A 21,186-nucleotide genomic window follows, 5' to 3' on the forward strand; every position below is an offset into this window, starting at 1 on the left:
ATTTAATTATAAAAAAGGAATGTCGCTAGAACTTCATAGCACTTCGAAAATTTATTACTGGACAGATTCCCTACAAACCCAGGCGCTTATAGGGGCATGTATGCATTTTTTTTCCCCTACCGGAAAAATCGACATTCTTCCTCCCCCTCCCACCTCCCCCATTTACCCCACCTTACATCCCATAAAATACACAAACAGAGACTCCCTTCCACTGTTATTTTTCAGTAACCGGAAAGAAGGGCCTGGTTGGTTTGAAGTAGTTGAAGTACTGTTGGTTGTTTGGTAACCCTTCTCGAGATCTGAGTGGTTTATGAGAGAGAGAGAGAGAGAGAGAGAGAGAGAAAGAGATGCTGCCTGGTTTCACGGAGTTAGGGAACGGGAACAAAGAAAGTTAGGGTGTACATGAAGTGTTCTTGAAGGCAATGTTCTGGTACCTTACAGGTTTCAATTTTTCCTTACTCTCTCTTTCTCCCTCTTCTATAATTCTGGCGAAGAGGTCGTGCTGAAAAATTAGATGCTTGAAATTCACTGAAAACCTGTGAAGCTTGTAGATTTTATAATTATATATATATATATATATATATATATATATATATATATATATATATATATATATAGATATATAGATAGATAGATAGATAAATATATAGATAGATACAGATAATAAATATATATATACATATATATATAATATATATATATATATATATATATATATATATATATATATATATATATATATATATATATATATATATATATATATATATATATATATATAGTGCGCGCGTGCACGAGAACGAATCAAGAGCTAAACACCAATATACGTCAAAATTATACTCGGATAAATAAAAAATATTATTCATTCAACTCAGAAATGCTGAAATACTTACGCTGGTCAGTAAATCCGCCCTAACCTCATAACATACGATTCCTAATGAGGGCTCAGCCCGGTTAGAACAGTACACAATTTAGCATAACTGAACTGGAATGCCATATCGCTTTTAGCACGGCTCTTGCGTCTTAAGCATCCGGCATTAAGGGAATATGGCTTAAAGCCTCGTATTTATTTCTCTGAAGAACACCCTTCGATGTTAGTAATCTAGAATCTGAATATTTTTAGACATTCAAGCTGAAATTTTTTAACAAGTTTGTATCTACAAGTATTCATTTTTTCTGTGGAAGTATTTCTTGTTGCTTTGTTTTTGTTGAATTGTTTATTTTCATAGACTTTCAAGCTGAATTTCATTTTACAAATATATATATATATAATATATATATATATATATATATATATATATATATATATATATATATATATATAAAATAAAATATATAGAAAATAAACAATCAATATATATATATATATATATATATATATATATATATATATATATATATATATCTACAATTATTAAAATTTTCGGTAAAAGTACAAGTACAAGTTGTTCTTGGTTGTTGTTCTTGGTTGTTGTTTTGGTTTTTACCTTAACTAGTTTATTTACCTAGACTTTCAAGCTAAATTTTATTTTACAAAATATATATCTACAAGTATTTTTGGGGGTGAAAGTACAAGTAGTTGTTTTTGTTTTTGTTGACTTGTTTATTTACCTGGCCATATGGCAGCACAGGCTCATGCTCTTACAAGCGGCCCGTAGAACTTGTTCTGGTAGATGGCTGAGCAAACAGGAAGATGGAAGGTCAAGCGGGGAAAAGCTATCGCAAAGTATGCAAACATTCGGAAGCGTAAACAAAGTCCTCACACAAAAAGTCCCAAACCACAAGTCCTTAGACTAAAGTCCTTACAAAAAATAGTCCTCCTTTGCCTTACTCATAATAGTACTGCTATGAGTAATTCAAAACCATGAACACATAAAATTTCGTTATCAGAAAATAATAATAATAATAATAATAATAATAAGTAATAATAATAATAATAATAATAATAATAATAATAATAATAATAATAATAATAATAATAATAATAACTGCAAATCCAGTTCCCGTATAATATTCCTTACAATTACAATAATCTACTTAGGCCATCTGTTACACTAGACAAAGTGTGTAAGAACGAATTTGTCAGTATATCTAACCGCAATAACTTTAAAATAATTGTAATCATACATAGACGTTCTATATGACTCATACCATATAATAGTAACTGTTTATCATAAAGAAAAATCATTACTAATTTACAGCACAAATGGCAAGTAGATTAAAACATCAAATCTGGCAAAGAGATTATTTGCAAAATTCATTTCTGTAAAACACCACTGTTCATTTCTGAGCAGTACGATAATAAAATTCTGGTTAAAAAGTCTTCATCAAAATGAGAATTAAAAAAAAAATAATAGAATACTGTAAGCTTCGTGGCAAATACAAAATGGTTCAAAAAAGAATTATGAACACTTCATTCCTAAAAATTCGAAGTCAAAATTCTCTGTTGCAAAGCAGGGAACAGCCTGCTTTAAAAAGTTGCATGCGACTTTTTCAAAAACTACTTCCACCTTTTCGTGTAAATACAGAATCTTTTTTTAAAAGATTAAACAGCCAAAAAAGATTTTTTTAAAAATGAGAAAATACTAAAAACTTAAAAATAAAAACCGCAGGTTACAACGGAGATACTGTTTGGTATAAAAAAACGCTCCAAAATGTTTTTTTAAAAAGCCGAATTAAAATTCGTTTTAAAAACTATAATGAAATTGTCGATTTCTTCGCCATGACATGACAGCAAGTGCAAATTCATGATGTATCTGGGCGATATTTTCATACATAGTCATTTTCCATTAGAGATGTCTGGGTAGACAACACGAAAAAGTAAGATAAAACATCATAGAGCATAATAAAACGAAAAACCATCCACTCCAATATTTCAGATTAATCTCTCTCTCTCTCTCTCTCTCTCTCTCTCTCTCTCTCTCTCTCTCTCTCTCTCTCTCTCCCTGAAAACTTGCCTAATATATCCATCGTTTCTCTTACCGATTCATTTTCTCTCTCTCTCTCTCTCTCTCTCTCTCTCTCTCTCTCTCTCTCTCTCTCTCTCTCTCTCTCTCTCTCTCGTTTCTCTCTCTCTCTCTCTCTCTCTCTCTCTCTCTCTCTCTCTCTCTCTCTCTCTCTCTCTCTCTCTCTCCCCTAGTACACTAATCGTTTCTCTTGATAAAGTGTCATTAGAAAATTATTTCCCGCAAAATTTCTCTTGTCTCAGATCTGAATTTTTTTCTTGTGTTATCTAATCCCCAGCCTGCTTTTCTGTCAAGTTCTTCAGTGAAATCAAAACAATTCTTGAGTTAACCATTTGTTCTACTGTTATTACCGCGTTCGCTAAAGGGGTGGTCGTCTGATCAGCGAAGATGAACAGCGAAACAGCTTCTTGAACAGAATTGAACTGAATATAGAGTTTGGGGCAAACACCAAGCGCTGGACCTATGATGTCATTCAGCGCTGGAAAGGAAATTGAGAGTAGGTAGGTCTGAAAGGTGTAACAGGAGGAAAACCTCGCAGGTGCACTATGAAACAATTGTTAAGAGAGGGTGCATACCGAGATGGAAGAAAAATAATATGAATGGAGGTACAGTAAGAGGAATGAAAGGGGTTGCAGCTAGGGGCCGAAGGGACGCTGCGAAGAACATTTAGTAATGCCTACAGTACACCGCATGAGGTGCACTGACGGCACTAACCCCCTACGGGGGATACAGACCCTTGATCATCCGTAGGCAAAGAGATGGGGCCATTAGTTTCATTCCAAAAATTTCCCAGAAAGAGATGGGGCCATTAGTTTCATTCCAAAAATTTCCCAGAAAGAAAAGTAAGTATACCTTAGTTTAACCAGACCACTGAGCTGATTAACAGCTCTCCTAGGGCTGGTCCGAAGGATTAGACTTATTTTACGTAGCTAAGAACCAATTGGTTACCTAGCAACGGGACCTACAGTTTAATGTGGAATCCGAACCACATTATAGCGAGAAATGAATTTCTATCACCAGAAATAAATTCCCCTAATTCTTCATTGGCCGGCCGAAGACTCGAACGCGGGCCCAGCAGGGTGCTAGCCGAGAACTATACTGACTCGTCCAACGAGGAACTTTCCTAGAAAGAGATGGGGCTATTAGTTTCATTCCAAAAATTTTCCGGAAAACTAGAAGCGTATCACCATCAGGAGCTACCCGCTGCGGGGAAAAGATCCGTACGCACACGCACGCACGACGCGCATATAATTCACCTGAATTATGAACCGCAAAAATTCCTATAGCCATATTTCTTTAATGATTCCTTCATGAACTTTTAATATTCTTCATTGCGACATTAACCTTGTACTAGTAACGCCAAATATCTCTTAAGGAACCATTTGATATGTAAAAAAAAGTCTCTCTTCTCAAAGCTTCGTTTGTTTACCGTAAAATATTCATTCAATAGAATGTATAAATTTCCTCTGAAGTCATATCTGTCTAACGTTTAAAAAAAAAAAACTCCTTCCGTTGCCGTTTCAGTGTCCTGAAATTTTTTTTTCAAAAACTACCCCAGTTTAAGATATAAAAGCCTACAACAGCCATCTATTAACGGAAAGTATTTCTTTAACCGCCAAGTTTATATAACAAACAAATTTTGTTTGGTGAGCTTTGACCTAATATCAAAAATTCCTTTACCAGATACAAGTACCAAGTGATATTCCTCTTCAACAGCCATTTTCTGTTAAATCATACGTCTCATGAACATCAGCCTCGAACGAAAAGATTTCACAATACCCAGTCACTATAATTGCTACCAACCACTAGTCACCATCATTCAACAAAATCACCGCCAATCACAATAACCACCACCTATTACGAAAGTCGGCACCAATCACTATAGATATTACCAATCATTGGCGTTATATCCTAGTTATCACGGGTACCTCCAGTCACTGCAGTGACCACCAATCACCCACAATTACCACCAATCACCAACGAAGTCCCCACCACCAACACGACCGGCCACCCGAGGGGAAGACCTAAAGTGTTCTCCAACTTCTCTCACAAAAGAAACAATTAGAAGAGATGCCAAGATTGGAAGAGGCGGTGATTCACATTGGCGATTGGAAATTGGGGGGGAGGAGGACGGAAAACCTTCCCCCACCCCTACCCCCGCAACCCACCTGCCAACCGATTGGATCTCCAAAGGGAAGATGGCGATTTGAAAGTCATAAAGTTGTTAGGCACACTCGCCCTGGTAAGTGGAAGGACAGCCCCCCCCCCCTTTAAGGAATGGGTCCGAAGAAGGACCTGCCCCTTCCGAGGACACACCTTGTTAGCAGGATGTCTGTCGATGTCTTTGTCTATTTTTAGGCATGAATACTGACACAGACATACACGTGTACAGCTAGCTACTTTGGACACATCTGCATATACGTACACGAATGTGTTGTTTATTTTCTGGCATGAAAACAGGTTTTCATATCTATGTATATTCTTGTATATACTTCAAAATCTATACATATGAATCTGCGCGTAATAGCTGTGACACGGCTCTTTTCGGCCATGTATCCGTGCAATCAAGCGCATGCGTAGTTCTGCTTAGTTTTCACCGTCGAATATATACATAAAGATATATGCAACATATTGCAGAAGTGGTGGGGACGCGAGGAAGAGGAAAGTCTAAGAGAAGAAGGAGAGACTGAATCAAGAAGACATGAGAGATAAAAGGGGATAGAAAAAGGGCGGACGCAAGAGAGACGCAACTAGAGAAGCCTCATAAAAAACAGCGACCCCGACTAGGGATTAAGTTGAGAATAAGAAGAAAAAGAAGGAGAAGATAAATATCTCCAAAGTGTCTACCGAACTGGAGGGCGTCATTAACACGGGAATTTTTTTTTTTTTTAAATCAAAGGCCAATGAATCGGGCATCTTTATAGACAGTTGGAGCCAAGCGAAGAAGAAAACATGAAAAAGGAGAAAAATGGACAGAGAGGCTTAACCACGAAAGAAAGAATAAAATGAAGTTCAAAGAGACGGAGATTATGAGTCACAAAAAAACATGCGGGAAGAGAATTTCAAAGCTTGCCAAGAAAAGGGAAGGAAATTCACGGAACTTTGAAATACCAGGATTACACACTGTCAGAGTAAATGTGAGAGGAGGTAGCCTGGCGTGTGTTACGGAACAGCGTGAAGCGAAGCGGAATTGTCCACTTGAGTCTTGAAGAAGAGGAGACCGACATAGTACCTACAGAAGAGAGAGAGAGAGAGAGAGAGAGAGAGAGAGAGAGAGAGAGAGAGAGAGAACATCTGTATGAACTGGAACAGAGACACCTGATCTTTGTAATAAAAATCTCGTTTTCTCTAAGAAGTCGACGACAGACAGACATACTGACATTATTTGCGCAGACGTAAGAAGAAATTCCTCTCATGACACCAACGGATCAAACGAGTGTTTCACAAAATCCGTGTCACGTTTTACGAGGAATGAAACGAAAATCTACGTTTAGCGTTGACTAGAACGCAAATCTGCAGTAAAAGTTCAACAGAACACAATCTCATGAAGCAAAACTTTTGTCTCCATTTCAGATAAATGAAGAACTCCGTTTGCCGGTCAAAGAAACAAACATACAGCCTTGCCTAAAGTAAAACGAAACAAATACTAAACACAGTGAAACGAGTTTCAAGTCTAACATACCGGAACGAAAATGAATGCCGGAAATGACAGAGAAATGAAAAATCAATATCTACAGTTCAATCAAATTAAATTTCTGTATAAAACACAGCTGAAATGAAAGTCTGTGTAACACTGATGAAATGAAAGTTTCTGCGTAACATATATGAAAGTCTTCATAACACACGCCTAAGAAAGTCTCCACAACACACAGATGTAATGAAATTCTCTGTATAATACATAGTGCAATGAAAGTGTATAATACACAAATGAAATGGAGAATGTAAAATATACCTGTGAAATCAAATTCTGCATAAACACACGTAAAATGAAAGTCTGTATAAAATAAAGGTGTCATGAAAATCCTTCTAAGTCACAAGAAGAATAAAAGTCTCCGTATAAACAGTGAAATGAAATTCTGTTCAACACAGAAGCAGCCACGGAGTCGAAAAAAAAAACCCGTTGGATATTTTTTCTTCCTCGCGCCCAAATCGGTTATCGAACTCCACAGCCAAAATCAATTAAAGTATCAGTCTGAAGGCGGATGATAAATCAGCTGTAATCTCTTTACTGTAGACAAACACATTAGACGCATCTAAGGAAAAGGACCGACGGACAGACAGACAGACAGACAGGCAGACGACCGGCCTAGTGGACAGACCAGAGAAAGATGGCGACCCTTAATATGTCTTTTCTAGACACTGAAAAAGATGGCGACTCTTGATCATTTTTGCTTTCTTTCTTATCTATGCAACCTCATGTATTCATCCAGTGAGAAATTGTAGACAGAAGAGGAAATCCGCCACACACCTCTTGAAAGAGGGAAGGGTATATAAATAAAGGAATAATAGCTGTGATAATAGAAAATAATAGTCTTTCCGAGCTAGTTTTGAACAAATAATAATAGTACGCAGTTTCTCATTGCAATTTACTGACTTTGCGTATAAACATTATAACGGTTAATATTAAACCACAGATATCATCAACTATCGTAATTGCTTTTTATTACTTTGCGCTTACAATACCTCGAGGTTATTACAGGCATCGGTTTATTTTTTCATACCCAGTTTACAAGGGTTATTTTGTTTCCCTCAGGATTATTTGTTTTGAATTTCAGTTTTGTTTAAGTCTGACCATGACTGGGCATCAGAATCGTTTCATGAGGTTCTCTGCCTTACGTAACAATCTACTTTTCTTGACTTGAAATCATAACTTTCATATGGACTAACGTGGCTAACAATTCTGGAGGCTTCGTTATCGTGCACTAGCAACCTTCCGTTAAAAAATCGGACGCAACTTGACATGTATGTTGCCAGGGCACGATAAAGGAGCCCACAAACTCGTTAGCCGCTTTTATGGCAATTGTACTTCCAACACAACGTTCGAAATGATAAATAAATTTAAGAAATGGATGGTTTTAAGGGTATTGATCTGATAAATGCATACAGAATTGGCCCCTACGATAAAAGCCTGCTTTCACTGGTAGCATCACAAGACTTACCGGTAAAATAAATCGCCTAGGTCACGCACCCTTCTAAAATGAACATTAAGATGGCGACTGGTCATGCTCCTCAGATACCTTCATGGATTTTTGTGGAAAATAAGAACCAATAGACTGTTTTATTTTTCCCTGAACTATTTCAGGATTTTCCGGACTGAGCCAGATTAAATTCATGTTGGAGTATATTTTCGTCCTGCAATTAGACAAAGCAGCGGTTGTAACAAGGCTTGGAATTTACTATAAATGGACGTATAGCATTTACTGATGTCACCTTTTTTACAATATACTCTACAAGATGATAGATTACAGGTACAATTTACTGGCAAAGCTACAGCGCATCCCAAAAAACTACAAGCTTGTCCGCTGTAGTCATTTTTTTAACATGTTTTTTCTTATCTTTAAAAACCTTTCTTTAGTTGTAATAGTGGTTTTTAATTTGATCCGCGGTTTTTCAATGACCACTTCGTAGATCACACGCCTATCAAATTTTTTTTTATGTTTGTGCAAAACGGAAATCAGCTTGTAATCTGGCTGAGCAAACATCTACCACATAAAAAAAATAGAAAACAAGCGTCATTCAAACTCTGGCACTATGGAGAAAGTTAAAATGGATAAAAAATTAGGTCCGAAAGTCTAAAGAACAAATGTGTGTGTGACCTAGATATAGTAATTTTATCACCCTGTTCATGAGTTTTGTCCAATTTACCTTTCTCAAATTGACATCTCAGCATTTACGAAATATTTTAGCCAGGACGTCCGAAGACCTCTTACTTCACAGATGATCACATTCTCACGAATACTTTTACCTTTTCTCGGTACTTTCTTATGTAGCAACAACAGATGAAGAAGCCGATTTATCTAGTTTAACCTAAAAGGGGAGTACCGTCTACAGACCAAGTCCGGTGGTCTTTTTCACCTTATTTTTTCCTCGAGGGCGTCATATTGTCTAGGAGCACAAAACATCTAGCATTTCCTAGAATTTTATGGGCCTCTCTTCACTTGTTGGAGTTAGAAGAAAATAACTTTTTCCTTCTTTCTTTCCTTGAACGGCCAGTATCTCTATTTCTTTCAGTTTTTTTGAAAGCTGACTTCAAAATTTACTTTCCCTTCAATACGAATTCTGTCAGATTTAAATTACAGCTCATTCAATCAACTTTCCTATCTGGTATAAAATATCATGTGTAAATACCGAACAATTACAAAATGTTTCCGAAATTTTCAGCATCGGTCTCAAATGATTATTTGGAATCTTCTTCTCTCTCTCTCTCTCTCTCTCTCTCTCTCTCTCTCTCTCTCTCTCTCTCTCTCTCTCTCTCTCTCTCTCTCTCCAAAGAAGTGTCTTCCTTGCAGTAAATGAGTTTGATTTAAGTTGGTGTGCGCGTCACGATCCCTCCACAAAAAAAAAAAAATTTTCTTCTGGTAGAGAACATAATTCCTTTTGCGTGAAAACAATCATACTTTTTATGGGTGTCATGACAGCGGCGAACTTTTATATACAACTGCTTTTACTATGGAATATGAACAATACTCCCAAAAAGTAAATTAGTGAATCACGTGAAAATCACCTGCCGCCCAAATCTTAATTTGACTGATTTTTAATATTTTTTTATTCTGAAGTATAAATAATTACAATCTAGATACATTCAACCATAAATATAAGACCAACGAATATTAGACGTTAACGGCCAGACGATCATAAATGGGAAAGCTTTTCTACAAATATTAATATTTCTACAAATATTAATATTTCTGCAAATATTAACTGATTGTTACTTCATGAAGAGCCAAAGAAAATACAGTCTCTCATTACCTTGACTCAGACAAATGCCCGATGCATCCAGAAAGATAAAAGCATGTTCTTTCTTGTTTCAAAATGAGTTCAAATTCGTCGCTACCAACTAGAATGAATTTCCAATAATTTACAGAGGTTACTATCTGAGCTAGCTCAACAGATCCCGTACGGTTCAGAATATTTGAATGTGGCGGATGCTCTCAGCAATCTTATTTCTTTTCCCAATTTTTTTTCCTCCTTTTAGTTTTCTGTAAAATTAAACTACTGCGCCGGCTTTGTCTGTCCGTCGCACTTTTTCTGTCCGCCCTCAGGCCTTAAAAACTACTGAGGCTAGGGGGCTGCAAATTGGTATGTTGATCGTCCACCCTCCAGTCGTCAAACAGACCAAATTGCAGCCCTCTAGCCTCAGCAGTTTTTATTTTATCTAAGGTTAAAGTTACCCATGACCGTGCGTCGGACAACGCTATAGGGCAGCCCACTACCGGGCCGTGGATGAAAGTTTTGCTGGTCGCGGCTCATAAAGCATTATACGCTGTACAGAAAACTCGATCGCGCCGAAGAAACTTCAGCGCACATTTTACTTGTTTTATATTTTTAATCAAATCTATGTTCCTTTGCGCACTGAGGTAAATGGCCGATTTCTTAAGAGGATTCTAAACTGTTGGCAAAATGAACGAATTATTTGAGGATTCTTAGTGCCCCTGAAAACGAACGACAGCTCTGAGAATTCTTAGTGACACTGAAAATGAAAGATTACTTTGAGGATTCTTACAGCCTGTACAAATGAACTATTGCTCATAGGATTCTTTGTGACAATGCTAACTGACAGCTGCTTTGAGGAGTCTTAATGACAGTGGAAAAAATTTTTTCGAAGTTTTCAGTGCCAGTGAAGAAAGAAAGATTGTTCTGAAATCTAGTGCCACTGAAAAGGAAAGATTGTTTTGGAATTCAGTGCCAGTAAAAAAGAAAAGATTGTTTTGAAATTCAGTGACAGTGAAAAAGAGAGATTGTTCTGAAATTTTGTGCCACTGAAAAAGAAAGATGGTTTGGTAACACCGAAAATTATTAACAGATTTGAGGATTCTTAGCAAAACTGAAACTGAAGAGTCTTAGTAACAAAAAAAGAATCTGGACATTTTTCGTCCCCGAGAAAATGAATTATTGTTTTGAAGATTCTTGGTAATAGTGAAAAATCACAACTGTACTTAAGTATTTCAACGAAATGTGAAAACAAAAAGGACATTGTATAATTCTCACTGACCTGTAAAAAACAATATCTTTTTTAAGGGTCATTCATGTCTTTTGAAAAGAGATCGCTCCCCCGGAGCATTCCTTTAACCAATGACATATAGAACGAAGTTTCAACGTAGTTACTTGTACCTGGTCATTTCAAGGTCATGAGCTCGTCTTCGGCTAAGGACCTCTCTCAAGTAACCAAGGTCTTCATACTTACCGAAGTTTTTTTCCACGTTTTTTATCTGATTACAGAAGGCAGTATACTTACTGGTTTCAGTAACATGATTTATCATTCAACTCTATCTCATCATTAGCAGGTTCTGTCTTCTGTTATTTTCGTATAGTTTCCGCACACACATACACACACGTATATACATACATACATATATATATATATATATATATATATATATATATATATATATATATATATATATATATATATATATATATATATAATGTAAATGTGTATACATAATGTATACATATGTGTGTGTATGTGCGTGGTTTTTTTCCTATCAGAGGCCTGTCTGTAATTTAATCCCATTTCAGACTACCCCCAAATGACTCTCTGCTAATAATAACCAAAATGATCAACCAAAATAAAGGAAAATCATGGCTCAGCAAAAAAGCTAAAATATAAAAGATTACACATATCAACTGAAGAATGAAGAAAAAAAAAAAACAGGCAATACGGAGAAATGTAAGAAGTTCTTAAGGTCTGATATGAAAGGAAAAAATAATTTAATCCTATTATTCAATTATTAAAATTTTGTAATTGCTTCATTTGTTCTCACCCATTAAAGCTCTTTTGGTTCAATACGCCTTCGATACTTTGTACTCTGCTTTCAAGTAGATATAGTTTTTCAAGCATTTAGTTCATGATTTGAACTTTTTTTTTATGGTAATATAAAGCCGCCATGTAATTAAAATCACAGAACCATAGGATAATTTGGAAGAGAAGCAACTTGTGGAATTCTTGTATTTCGGATGATTTTGTTAACAGAATAAATCGCTGGTAAGTAAAGTAAATAATAAGACTTTATGAAAATTTACGAGGAAAAAGTTATGTGCATAACTAGTATTCTCAGCTTAACGTTCGGCTGTAATGACAGTGTTATTGCTTTCTATAGAAAAAAATTGAACAATGTAAAACCAATTACTGTGCAGGTTACAAACCGATCACACATTACCGAGGATTCCCTGGCATTTCCTATGTAACAATATATGACAGAGAGAGAGAGAGAGAGAGAGAGAGAGAGAGAGAGAGAGAGAGAGAGAGAAGGGATCTCCTTTTATAAATGTAAACTTTGTATGGGGATAATACAAGTGACAACACCAGGATGCTGATCGATGAAAACAATGCCACGATGAATCATCGTCTTGCAACATAACAAAAGCAACCAAAATGTGACCATAGTTTTCCTTATAACATCCACCGACGCGACGGATAAGAGAAAGAACGCAAACTTCTTTATCGTTGTTTGTGGTGTTAGCTAACGACCCAAGGTAATCCATCAGGTGGGTATCATTGCTTCCTCTCCTTATTTGAGACAATCCCGCAAGAGGATCTCGGGAGTCCATTTGATACTTGATGCTCTCTCTCTCTCTCTCTCTCTCTCTCTCTCTCTCTCTCTCTCTCTCTCTCTCTCTCTCTCTCTCTCTCTCCAAGCGATGTCTCTCTTTTGGATTCGTTTTATATTATGCTTTTGACGGACAAAGTCCATTTAGAGGCTAATTGCATTGCCTTGTCTATTGTCTCTAAATTGCTTAGTTACCATCAATCTAGCCAGCCTTTACCTTCGAGTAACAACCTGGATGATTCACGGCTCAGGTGAAACAAAGAAAAATAAATAAAAATGAAAAAAAAAAATAAAATAAAAAAACAACAAAGGTCCCTTGATCTATCTTATCCCTAACACAGCCACTCCCTCCACACCCCCTGATCTTATTGAAGGGAATAGCCAGATTATGCGGTTATAAATATATATCCTGGGAGACACTCAGACAAGCGACTTTGAAAGAAGGAAAGAAAGAGACAGAGACACGGATAGAGACCAAGAGACAGAAAAAAAAAAAAGAAACCGGGAGTGTCCCACCACGATATAGACAAAGAAAAAAAAAATCTCACGACACCAGAATCCACTCTCAGAAGGGTGGAGGAGGTGGAGGCACTCTCCCTCCTCCTTGTTAAACTCCCTCCTTCGAACAAGTATATCTCCCTCTCTCTCTCTCTCTTTCTCTCTTTCTCTCCCTCACTCCCTCCCTCCCTCCCTCCACCCCTTTTTACCTAAACCAGTAGGCAACACCTCCCTCTTTTTTATCAAACCGGTGGATAAAGTCACGCGATTGGTCAACGCTGTCAAACCCCTCCACCAATCATGGGACGACATTAAGCATACACCCAAAACAATGGTTAGGGCACTGAAAAAAAAAAAACACACACAAAACTACCCCTGCCCCTACCATGCCCATCCCACAAGCGCCAGTGACCACTCAAGCACATCACACAAAACTATCCTTTTAAAAATTGGAAGAAGAAGGATGAAGGGAACGACACATTTGCTAGTTCTAGATAATGGTGGAAAATTATGCCTCTTTAAGAGGGGGGGTGGAATGAGGGGAGAGTTTAAAGGAGGGTGTTGGGGGAGGGAGAGAATCAAAGCGTAGATACCTGAATATCAGACGCATATATATACACGCAGGGACAACCTCTTGATCTTAAGATATGGCAGGACGACAGAGATCCCTGGCTGTAAATGACGAATGGGTCCCCACCCATAAAGACAATTGGGTTTTGTGGTAGCGTGACGTCTCTGAAAGGTCCATATTTTACCTCTCTCTCTCTCTCTCTCTCTCTCTCTCTCTCTGAACACATTTTTTTATAATTTTCTCTCTCTCTATTTATTGCTCTCTCTCTCTCTCTCTCTCTCTCTCTACATTTTTATAATTTTCTCTATTTATTGCATTCACCTTTCTCTCTCTCCCTCTCTCTCTCTCTCTCTCTCTCTCTCTCTCTCTCTCTCTCTCTCTCTCTCTCTCATACACACATTTCTGTAATTTTCTCAATTTATGCCATTCATCTCCCTATCATCCTGTGTAAAATATTGGCCAACGACACAAAACCTATAACTTATAACACACCACGGAAAAAAAATACATGGCAAAATAGTTCACTGCACATAGCCCACCATTTCCAGCGTTTGCCTTTCGACCAAAATCATTTTCCCTCTATGGCTCCCCAGTTCGTGAAAATCAAAACACGAAATCTCCCGCCACCACTTTATCACAGAAATGCTTTTAGAACTTAAAAGGTCCAACGCCCCCTTTCCCACTTGTTATCTTTTATTACAGTATCTTTGTGTATTGCTTTTTGTTCTTCGCCCTTCTTCTCATGGGACGACCGTCGTCTGCGTTGTGCCCTTTTTCGGGGGCCTGAGGAGGAGGGCGGAGGGCGTCGCCGTCGTCTCCCAAACGCAGCAGATGGCGACCGAGCTTCGGAGACCTCCCAACGAGTGCGTTGCTGGTCAGCCATTTTTTTTTTTACACACATGAAGTTGATCTCTACGAAGTCAACTAAGGTCAAAGTAGCTATGGCCGGACCTCAGTATTTTCGAGTATTTATATTTTTTACGATATTATTCTACAGCAGCATTCTGCCTTCCTGTAATCTACCATATGACAATTAAAATATCTTGAAGTGTTCATTGTTGTATATTATTACTTAACAATACTTTTCTTTAAGGTGTCACTGCGTCGACTTTGCCAATTCAGAATAAGACTATTGTGTGACTTAATACTCTAAACGGATGAGTTTTAATGGATTTTACTCGGTATAATAAATCAACCTGTTGACTGAGCCACCTTATACAGTGGCAGAAAAATGACAAAAAAAGGAACCTCATAGTGGAAGTCGGTCTCAGACCTTCAAATGGCAATTCACGTCGATTTTTTTAGGATTTAGTCTCCTTTATTATAGTTAAATAAATTTTTCTCCCCAAACGTCCTAGGATAGCAGCGTAGGAGTCCCAAGACAGCAATGTATTTCCAGTGTCCTCGAGAAACAATGTAACCTCTGTTCTATTCAAGCAAGTGTCGGTGTCATGGAAACAATTAAAAAGTTAAGTATACCTTAGTTTAACCAGACCACTGAGCTGATTAACAGCTCTCCTATGGCCCGAAGGATTAAATTCATTTTACGTGGCTAAGAACCAACTGGTTACCTAGCAACGAGACCTACAGCCTATTGTGGAATCCGAACCATATTATAACGAGAAATGAATTTCTATCACCAGAAATAAATTTCTTTAATTCTTCATTGGCCGGTCGGAGAATCGAACGCGGGCCCAGCAGAGTGCTAGCCGAGAACGATACCAACCCGGCCAATGAGGAACTCCCAATGGGTAGTTAAGCCTGGTGTTTGAAGCAGGCAGTTTAAGACCGGTCTCGGCCAATATTTTTACGTGGATGTGGGCCCATTTTAAAGGCTATTAATGTAAGACCAGTCTCCACGATATGATGTGGACCTTGTATCCTACATATAAAGATCTAAGGGGTTGGGGGGGGGGAGAAACTTGCATTTTCGGCGGCATATTGGTCACAATAAACACTTAGACATATGAGGTTTGGTCATCACTTAATATTAATAATTCATAAATAATTTCCAGCGTACGACCGAACTGGATTTAAGTAATTGCCCGTCTCGGTTTCTTCAGGACAAATAAAAAAGGAATACCTCAGCTTTATAAATAACTAGTGAAAAATGAGCCGAAGTTCCTTCGGCGCAATCGAGTTTTCTGTACAGCGTATAATCAAGGGCACCGAAAAGATATATCTTTTGGTGGTCTCAATATAATGCTGTATGAGCCGCGGCCCATGAAACTTTAACCAAAGCCCGGTGATGGCCTGTCCTATATCGTTGCCAGAAGCACGATCATGGCTAACTTTAACCTCAAATAAAATAGAAACTACTGAGGCTAGAGGGCTGCGATTTGGTATGTTTGATGATTGGAGGGTGGATAATCAACATACCAATTTTCAGCCCTCTAGCCTCAGTAGTTTTTAAGATCTGTGGGCGGACAGACAAAGTGCGGACGGACAGACAAAGCCATCTCAATAGTTTTCTTTTGCAGAAAACTAAAACTCTAATTCCCAGCAAGTCAGTAAGTTTCTCACTTGCAAGAAATGAGATGCATCTCGTTCCCTTAACACTTTTTCTCTTTCGTCCCTTTAAGCTAATGGGTCGGCTGCCTTGACACCTTTCCAGTAAATATTTCTATTCCTTTACCTTAATTCTCTCCATTTCTTTTACTACTCTTTCCAATTCCCCCGACGATTTCCCAAAACTTTGTTTGACATTTCTTTCCGTTTTCCTTTATTTTTTATTTTCCCTCCCACTGACAAACTTCCACAATATTATGGAGATTTTTACTAAACCTTCCCTTTTCTCGCCTTTCCTTCTCGTTTTTATAATCTGACTGTTTTTATTCTTTTCATCTGTGCATTTACTTTTCACTTGATGTATTTCAGATTTCCCTCTTCTCATTTCCCTTATCACCTTATCTCATCACCTTAATTCTCTTTTCATATTCCGGTGTTTATTCCTCTTTGCTTTCATTTGACAGGTTTTTCCACCTTATCATTCCCTCCTTTTCGTGTTTCTTCTTTCAATTTTTCTCTTAATCCTTCCTCTTTCCCTTACATTTATTCACACCAACCCCCCTTTTCCTTTTTTCTTCTTGACGCTGTTCCCTGCCTTCTCTTCATACTGTCCTTCTTCTTACTCTTTCAATACAAGTAAACTTAAAGAAAAATTCACCAGTATCCTCTTTCTTTTATAACTTTCATCTGCGTCGTTTTTCTCTCTCTCTCTCTCTCTCTCTCTCTCTCTCTCTCTCTCTCTCCTCTCTCTCTCTCCAACAATAAGATTTATTTTACAATCACCACCACCCCTCTCTCTCTCTCTCTCTCCAACAATAAGATTTATTTTACAATCTCTCTCTCTCTCTCTCTCTCTCTCTCTCTCTCTCTCTCCAACAATAAGATTTATTTTACAATCACCACCTTCTCCTCTCTCTCTCTCTCTCTCTCTCTCTCTCTCTCTCTCTCTCTTCTCTCTCTCCAACAATAAGATTTATTTTACAATCACCACTCTCTCTCTCTCTCTCTCTCTCTCTCTCTCTCCAACAATAAGATTTATTTTCTCACCCTCTCTCTCTCTCTCTCTCTCTCTCTCTCTCTTTTTCTCCAACAATAAGATTTATTTACAATCCACCTTCTCTCTCTCTCTCTCTCTCTCTCTCTCCAACAATAAGATTTATTTTACAATCACCCTCTCTCTCTCTCTCTCTCTCTCTCTCTCTCTCTCCAACAATAAGATTTATTTGACAATTACCCTCTCTCTCTCTCTCTCTCTCTCTCTCTCTCTCTCTCTCTCTCTCTCTCTCTCTCCAACAATAAGATTTATTTTACAATCAATCTCTCTCTCTCTCTCTCTCTCTCTCTCTCTCTCTCTTCATGAATATTTCCCTTTTTTATCCTTTATCCCTTCTTGCACACATTCTCTCTCTTTTTTGCCTAATCTTACTCCACCACACGAACTTCCTCCATTATCTTTTCATTACAAGCTCCTTGTCTTTCTTCTCTAATCATCCACTCTTCTCATCTTTCGGTGTTCATTTCTCCCATTACTTTAATTTGAATCTTAATAAGCACCGGTCTTTTACATCTCCGCTTACCTATTCCCTGCAAGATTGCTACACAATTCAGTAACTGTATACACACACTGTATATATATATATATATATATATATATATATATATATATATATATATATATATATATATATATATATATATATATATATATAAATATATATATATATATATAAAATATATATATATTATATATGTGTATATATATATCATATATATATTATATGTGTGTATATATGCGGTATATAATATTCCAGATAAAATCCGCAAAAAAAACTACTATTACAAAGAGCAATCAATAGGCTACAACAGGACCTTTCGTTTACCTAATCGGAAGACATTAAGAACAAAGCTGAAGAGGCCTATTACTCAGACAGACAAAGGCCCTTGTATATTTTTTAGTCTGAATAAACTCTATAAGTAGGCCCTTATTCACAAGAAATGGTGCTCAAAGCTTTCCCAGATAACCGTCCTCTACAATTTACGAATTTGAAAAGATTAATTAAAGGCCAAGATATAGCAATACTGATTGACATGTTTCTACTTTTACCGCGTGTCTTTGGGCCAATGAAAACAGAACCTAAATATTTACTACAAATAAAGGACGTGACACTGTTTCGATTGTATTTGAGGTCTGTCACTATAATAATAGTCAAGCTACTAAAAATGTGAAGGAGATTTTTAATCAGCATGTCGGGCTCAATTGTGACCTGCTAGAGCTAGCTCCAGACTCCTAGCGTCCGTTACCACAAGTTTTAGTGATTTTTTTTAACAAGATGGGTTTGGTTTATATACATACATACATACATACATACATACATACATACATACATACATACATACATATGTATATGTATATATGTAACATATATTTATTATATATATATACATATATATATATATATATATATATATATATAGAGAGAGAGAGAGAGAGAGAGAGAGAGAGAGAGAGAGAGAGAGAGAGAGAGAGAGAGAGAGAGAGAGAGATGAACAAACACGTAGAAAAAATTCCTTCTGATGTTTTACTCCATAAAAATGTTTCATCATCAAAACGATAAGTGGTTTCGGTTAAAAGTGTTCCAGCTTATTTTTATACAAAAAAAATTTACAGTACAGGAATGAAAAAAAAAAAACAGAAAACATTTACAGTAGGTTTGCTTATAAAAGATCGGTATCTGAGGACACTCGCGTTACGAGTATCCATGACGATCTTCCACCAATCACGAAGCCCTAAAGATGATGATGTTCGGTGCGCATGCGCCTCAGGCGCTGGTGACTTCTCGAGTATGAAATCAATTTGTTATTGGAGCCACAAGAATTCAGCCCATCTTTCTCATATTCTGAGCCACAAGAATTCTTCCCGTCTTTCTCGTATTCTATTTCTTTTTTTTTATTCAGTGCAGATACTCATTCTAATCTAGACAAAATAAAGAAACTTTCTGTAATATTTTCCCGAATTTTATTTTTTATTCTTTTTTAGGTCGGTGCGAATATACCTTCTTAAGAATAAAAAAAACAGGAAAAATGTCTTTATTTTAAATAGTATCTTTCATTTTCATGTAATTCAAACGAGAAACAAAACTCTGATAAAAACAAAAAATATCCCGTTGTTATATGAAATACCTGAACTGACACGATAAACTGAAAAAACTGCTTAAAAATCATCAGTTTCATCATTATTCCACAGAATCGTTTTAGAATCGAACCAATTTCACTTGTTTTACATGCCGAGGTCGCGTTAGTCATCCAAATTATAAATATTAATGAAGGGAGAAGCAAGTGCTAAAAGTTCTGGGCAACGAGCGGAGCCACTACAATTTTCACAGTTCGCACGTGCATCTGTCAGGTGTTAAGATCAATATCCCCGAGAATGCAATGTCGTATATACGGTTTTATTTCCAAGATTAAGTTAAACTTTTTTTGATTCCGCATCCAGTTTTAATTACCCTTGTGTATTGGCTAATTTTATCAAGTCGCACGACCCAAGGAATAAGTTATTTTACCAATACTTATATTTTTATATTTTTTGTATATTTTTACTAATAGTAATGGTATTCTTATGTTTTTGTGTATATTTACAAACTGTATTCATATGAATAAAGTCTTCCATTTGAATTACCAATACTTATATTCTTATACTTTTTCTGTTTGCTAATTGTATTCATATGAATAAAGTCTTGCCTTTGAATTAAGAATGGTTACATTCTTATACTTTTTGTACATGTTTACTACTTGTATTCATATGAATAAAGTCTTGCATTTGAATTACCAATACTTATATTCTTATACTTTTTCTGTTTGCTAATTGTATTCATATGAATAAAGTCTTGCATTTGAATTACCAATACTTATATTCTTATACTTTTTCTGTTTGCTAATTGTATTCATATGAATAAAGTCGTGCATTTGAATTACCAATGCTTATAATCTTATATTTTTTGTACATGTTTACTACTTGTATTCATACGAATAGTCTTGCATTTGAATTACCAATACTTATATTCTTACATTTTTTGTGTGTTTACTAACTGTATTCATATGAATAAAGTCTTGCATTTGAATTACCACTACTTATATTCTTATAATAATTTTTATAAGTTTACTGACAGTATTCATATGAATAGTCTTGAATTTGTTTGAATTTGAAAATAGCAGAGAACAATCTAAATCTTTAAAAATAAAAAAACTTCCTAAGGGCTAAAAATTAGCTCCTCAATTAAAAAAAAAAATGCAGAGCATGAGAAATTCAGAAACCAGAACTGAACATTTTTTACATTTTAACTGGAACCATTACCGGACACGAACTTAAAACCTTACGAGTATAAAAAAAAAAAAATAGCAACAAACTTGACTTCTAATCCAAGTGCAGACTTCGTCCAAATGACGAAAAGCTTTTAAAAAGAGGTAATTATCAAACATGGAAACCATTTTTGAGGAAAACGACTGAAACCCAGACGACGGATGAAGAAGGCACAAGGACGGCAACATTGTTAGGACCCCTACCCTCGTGCCCCACCGAAATGGGAAGAAGTGAGGACAAGCAGGTGTAGAAGGACCAGGGAAAGAGACACGGGGTAGGGGGAATAAAATAAGATGAGGGTAGGGGTATAAATTACATGAAAGAGTAAAAATCAATGGGAAATTGAGGAGGCATCAGATGAGAAGAAAGAAAAAGAAGGCGTAAGGTTAGTGAGACAAAAGGAAGTATTAGGGAGAGCCAACAGGTTGAGAGGAAGTGAGGGGCATTTGGGAAAACGATCGAGCAAGAGGGAAGGCGACCAAGTTAGGGTCAAGGGCAGGGGATAAAGGAACATGG

At 36.7% G+C, this 21,186-nt stretch overlaps 1 protein-coding gene across 4 annotated transcripts in view; it reads right to left on the reverse strand.

The window, feature by feature from the left end:
* The window catches only part of LOC136833471 (insulin gene enhancer protein ISL-1-like), a 567,526-nt gene that overhangs the window by 495,058 nt on the left and 51,282 nt on the right, over positions 1–21,186 (reverse strand). The window lies entirely within an intron of this gene.

Source organism: Macrobrachium rosenbergii, chromosome 1 (assembly GCF_040412425.1).
Source record: "Macrobrachium rosenbergii isolate ZJJX-2024 chromosome 1, ASM4041242v1, whole genome shotgun sequence".
NCBI classification, from domain to species: domain Eukaryota; kingdom Metazoa; phylum Arthropoda; class Malacostraca; order Decapoda; family Palaemonidae; genus Macrobrachium; species Macrobrachium rosenbergii.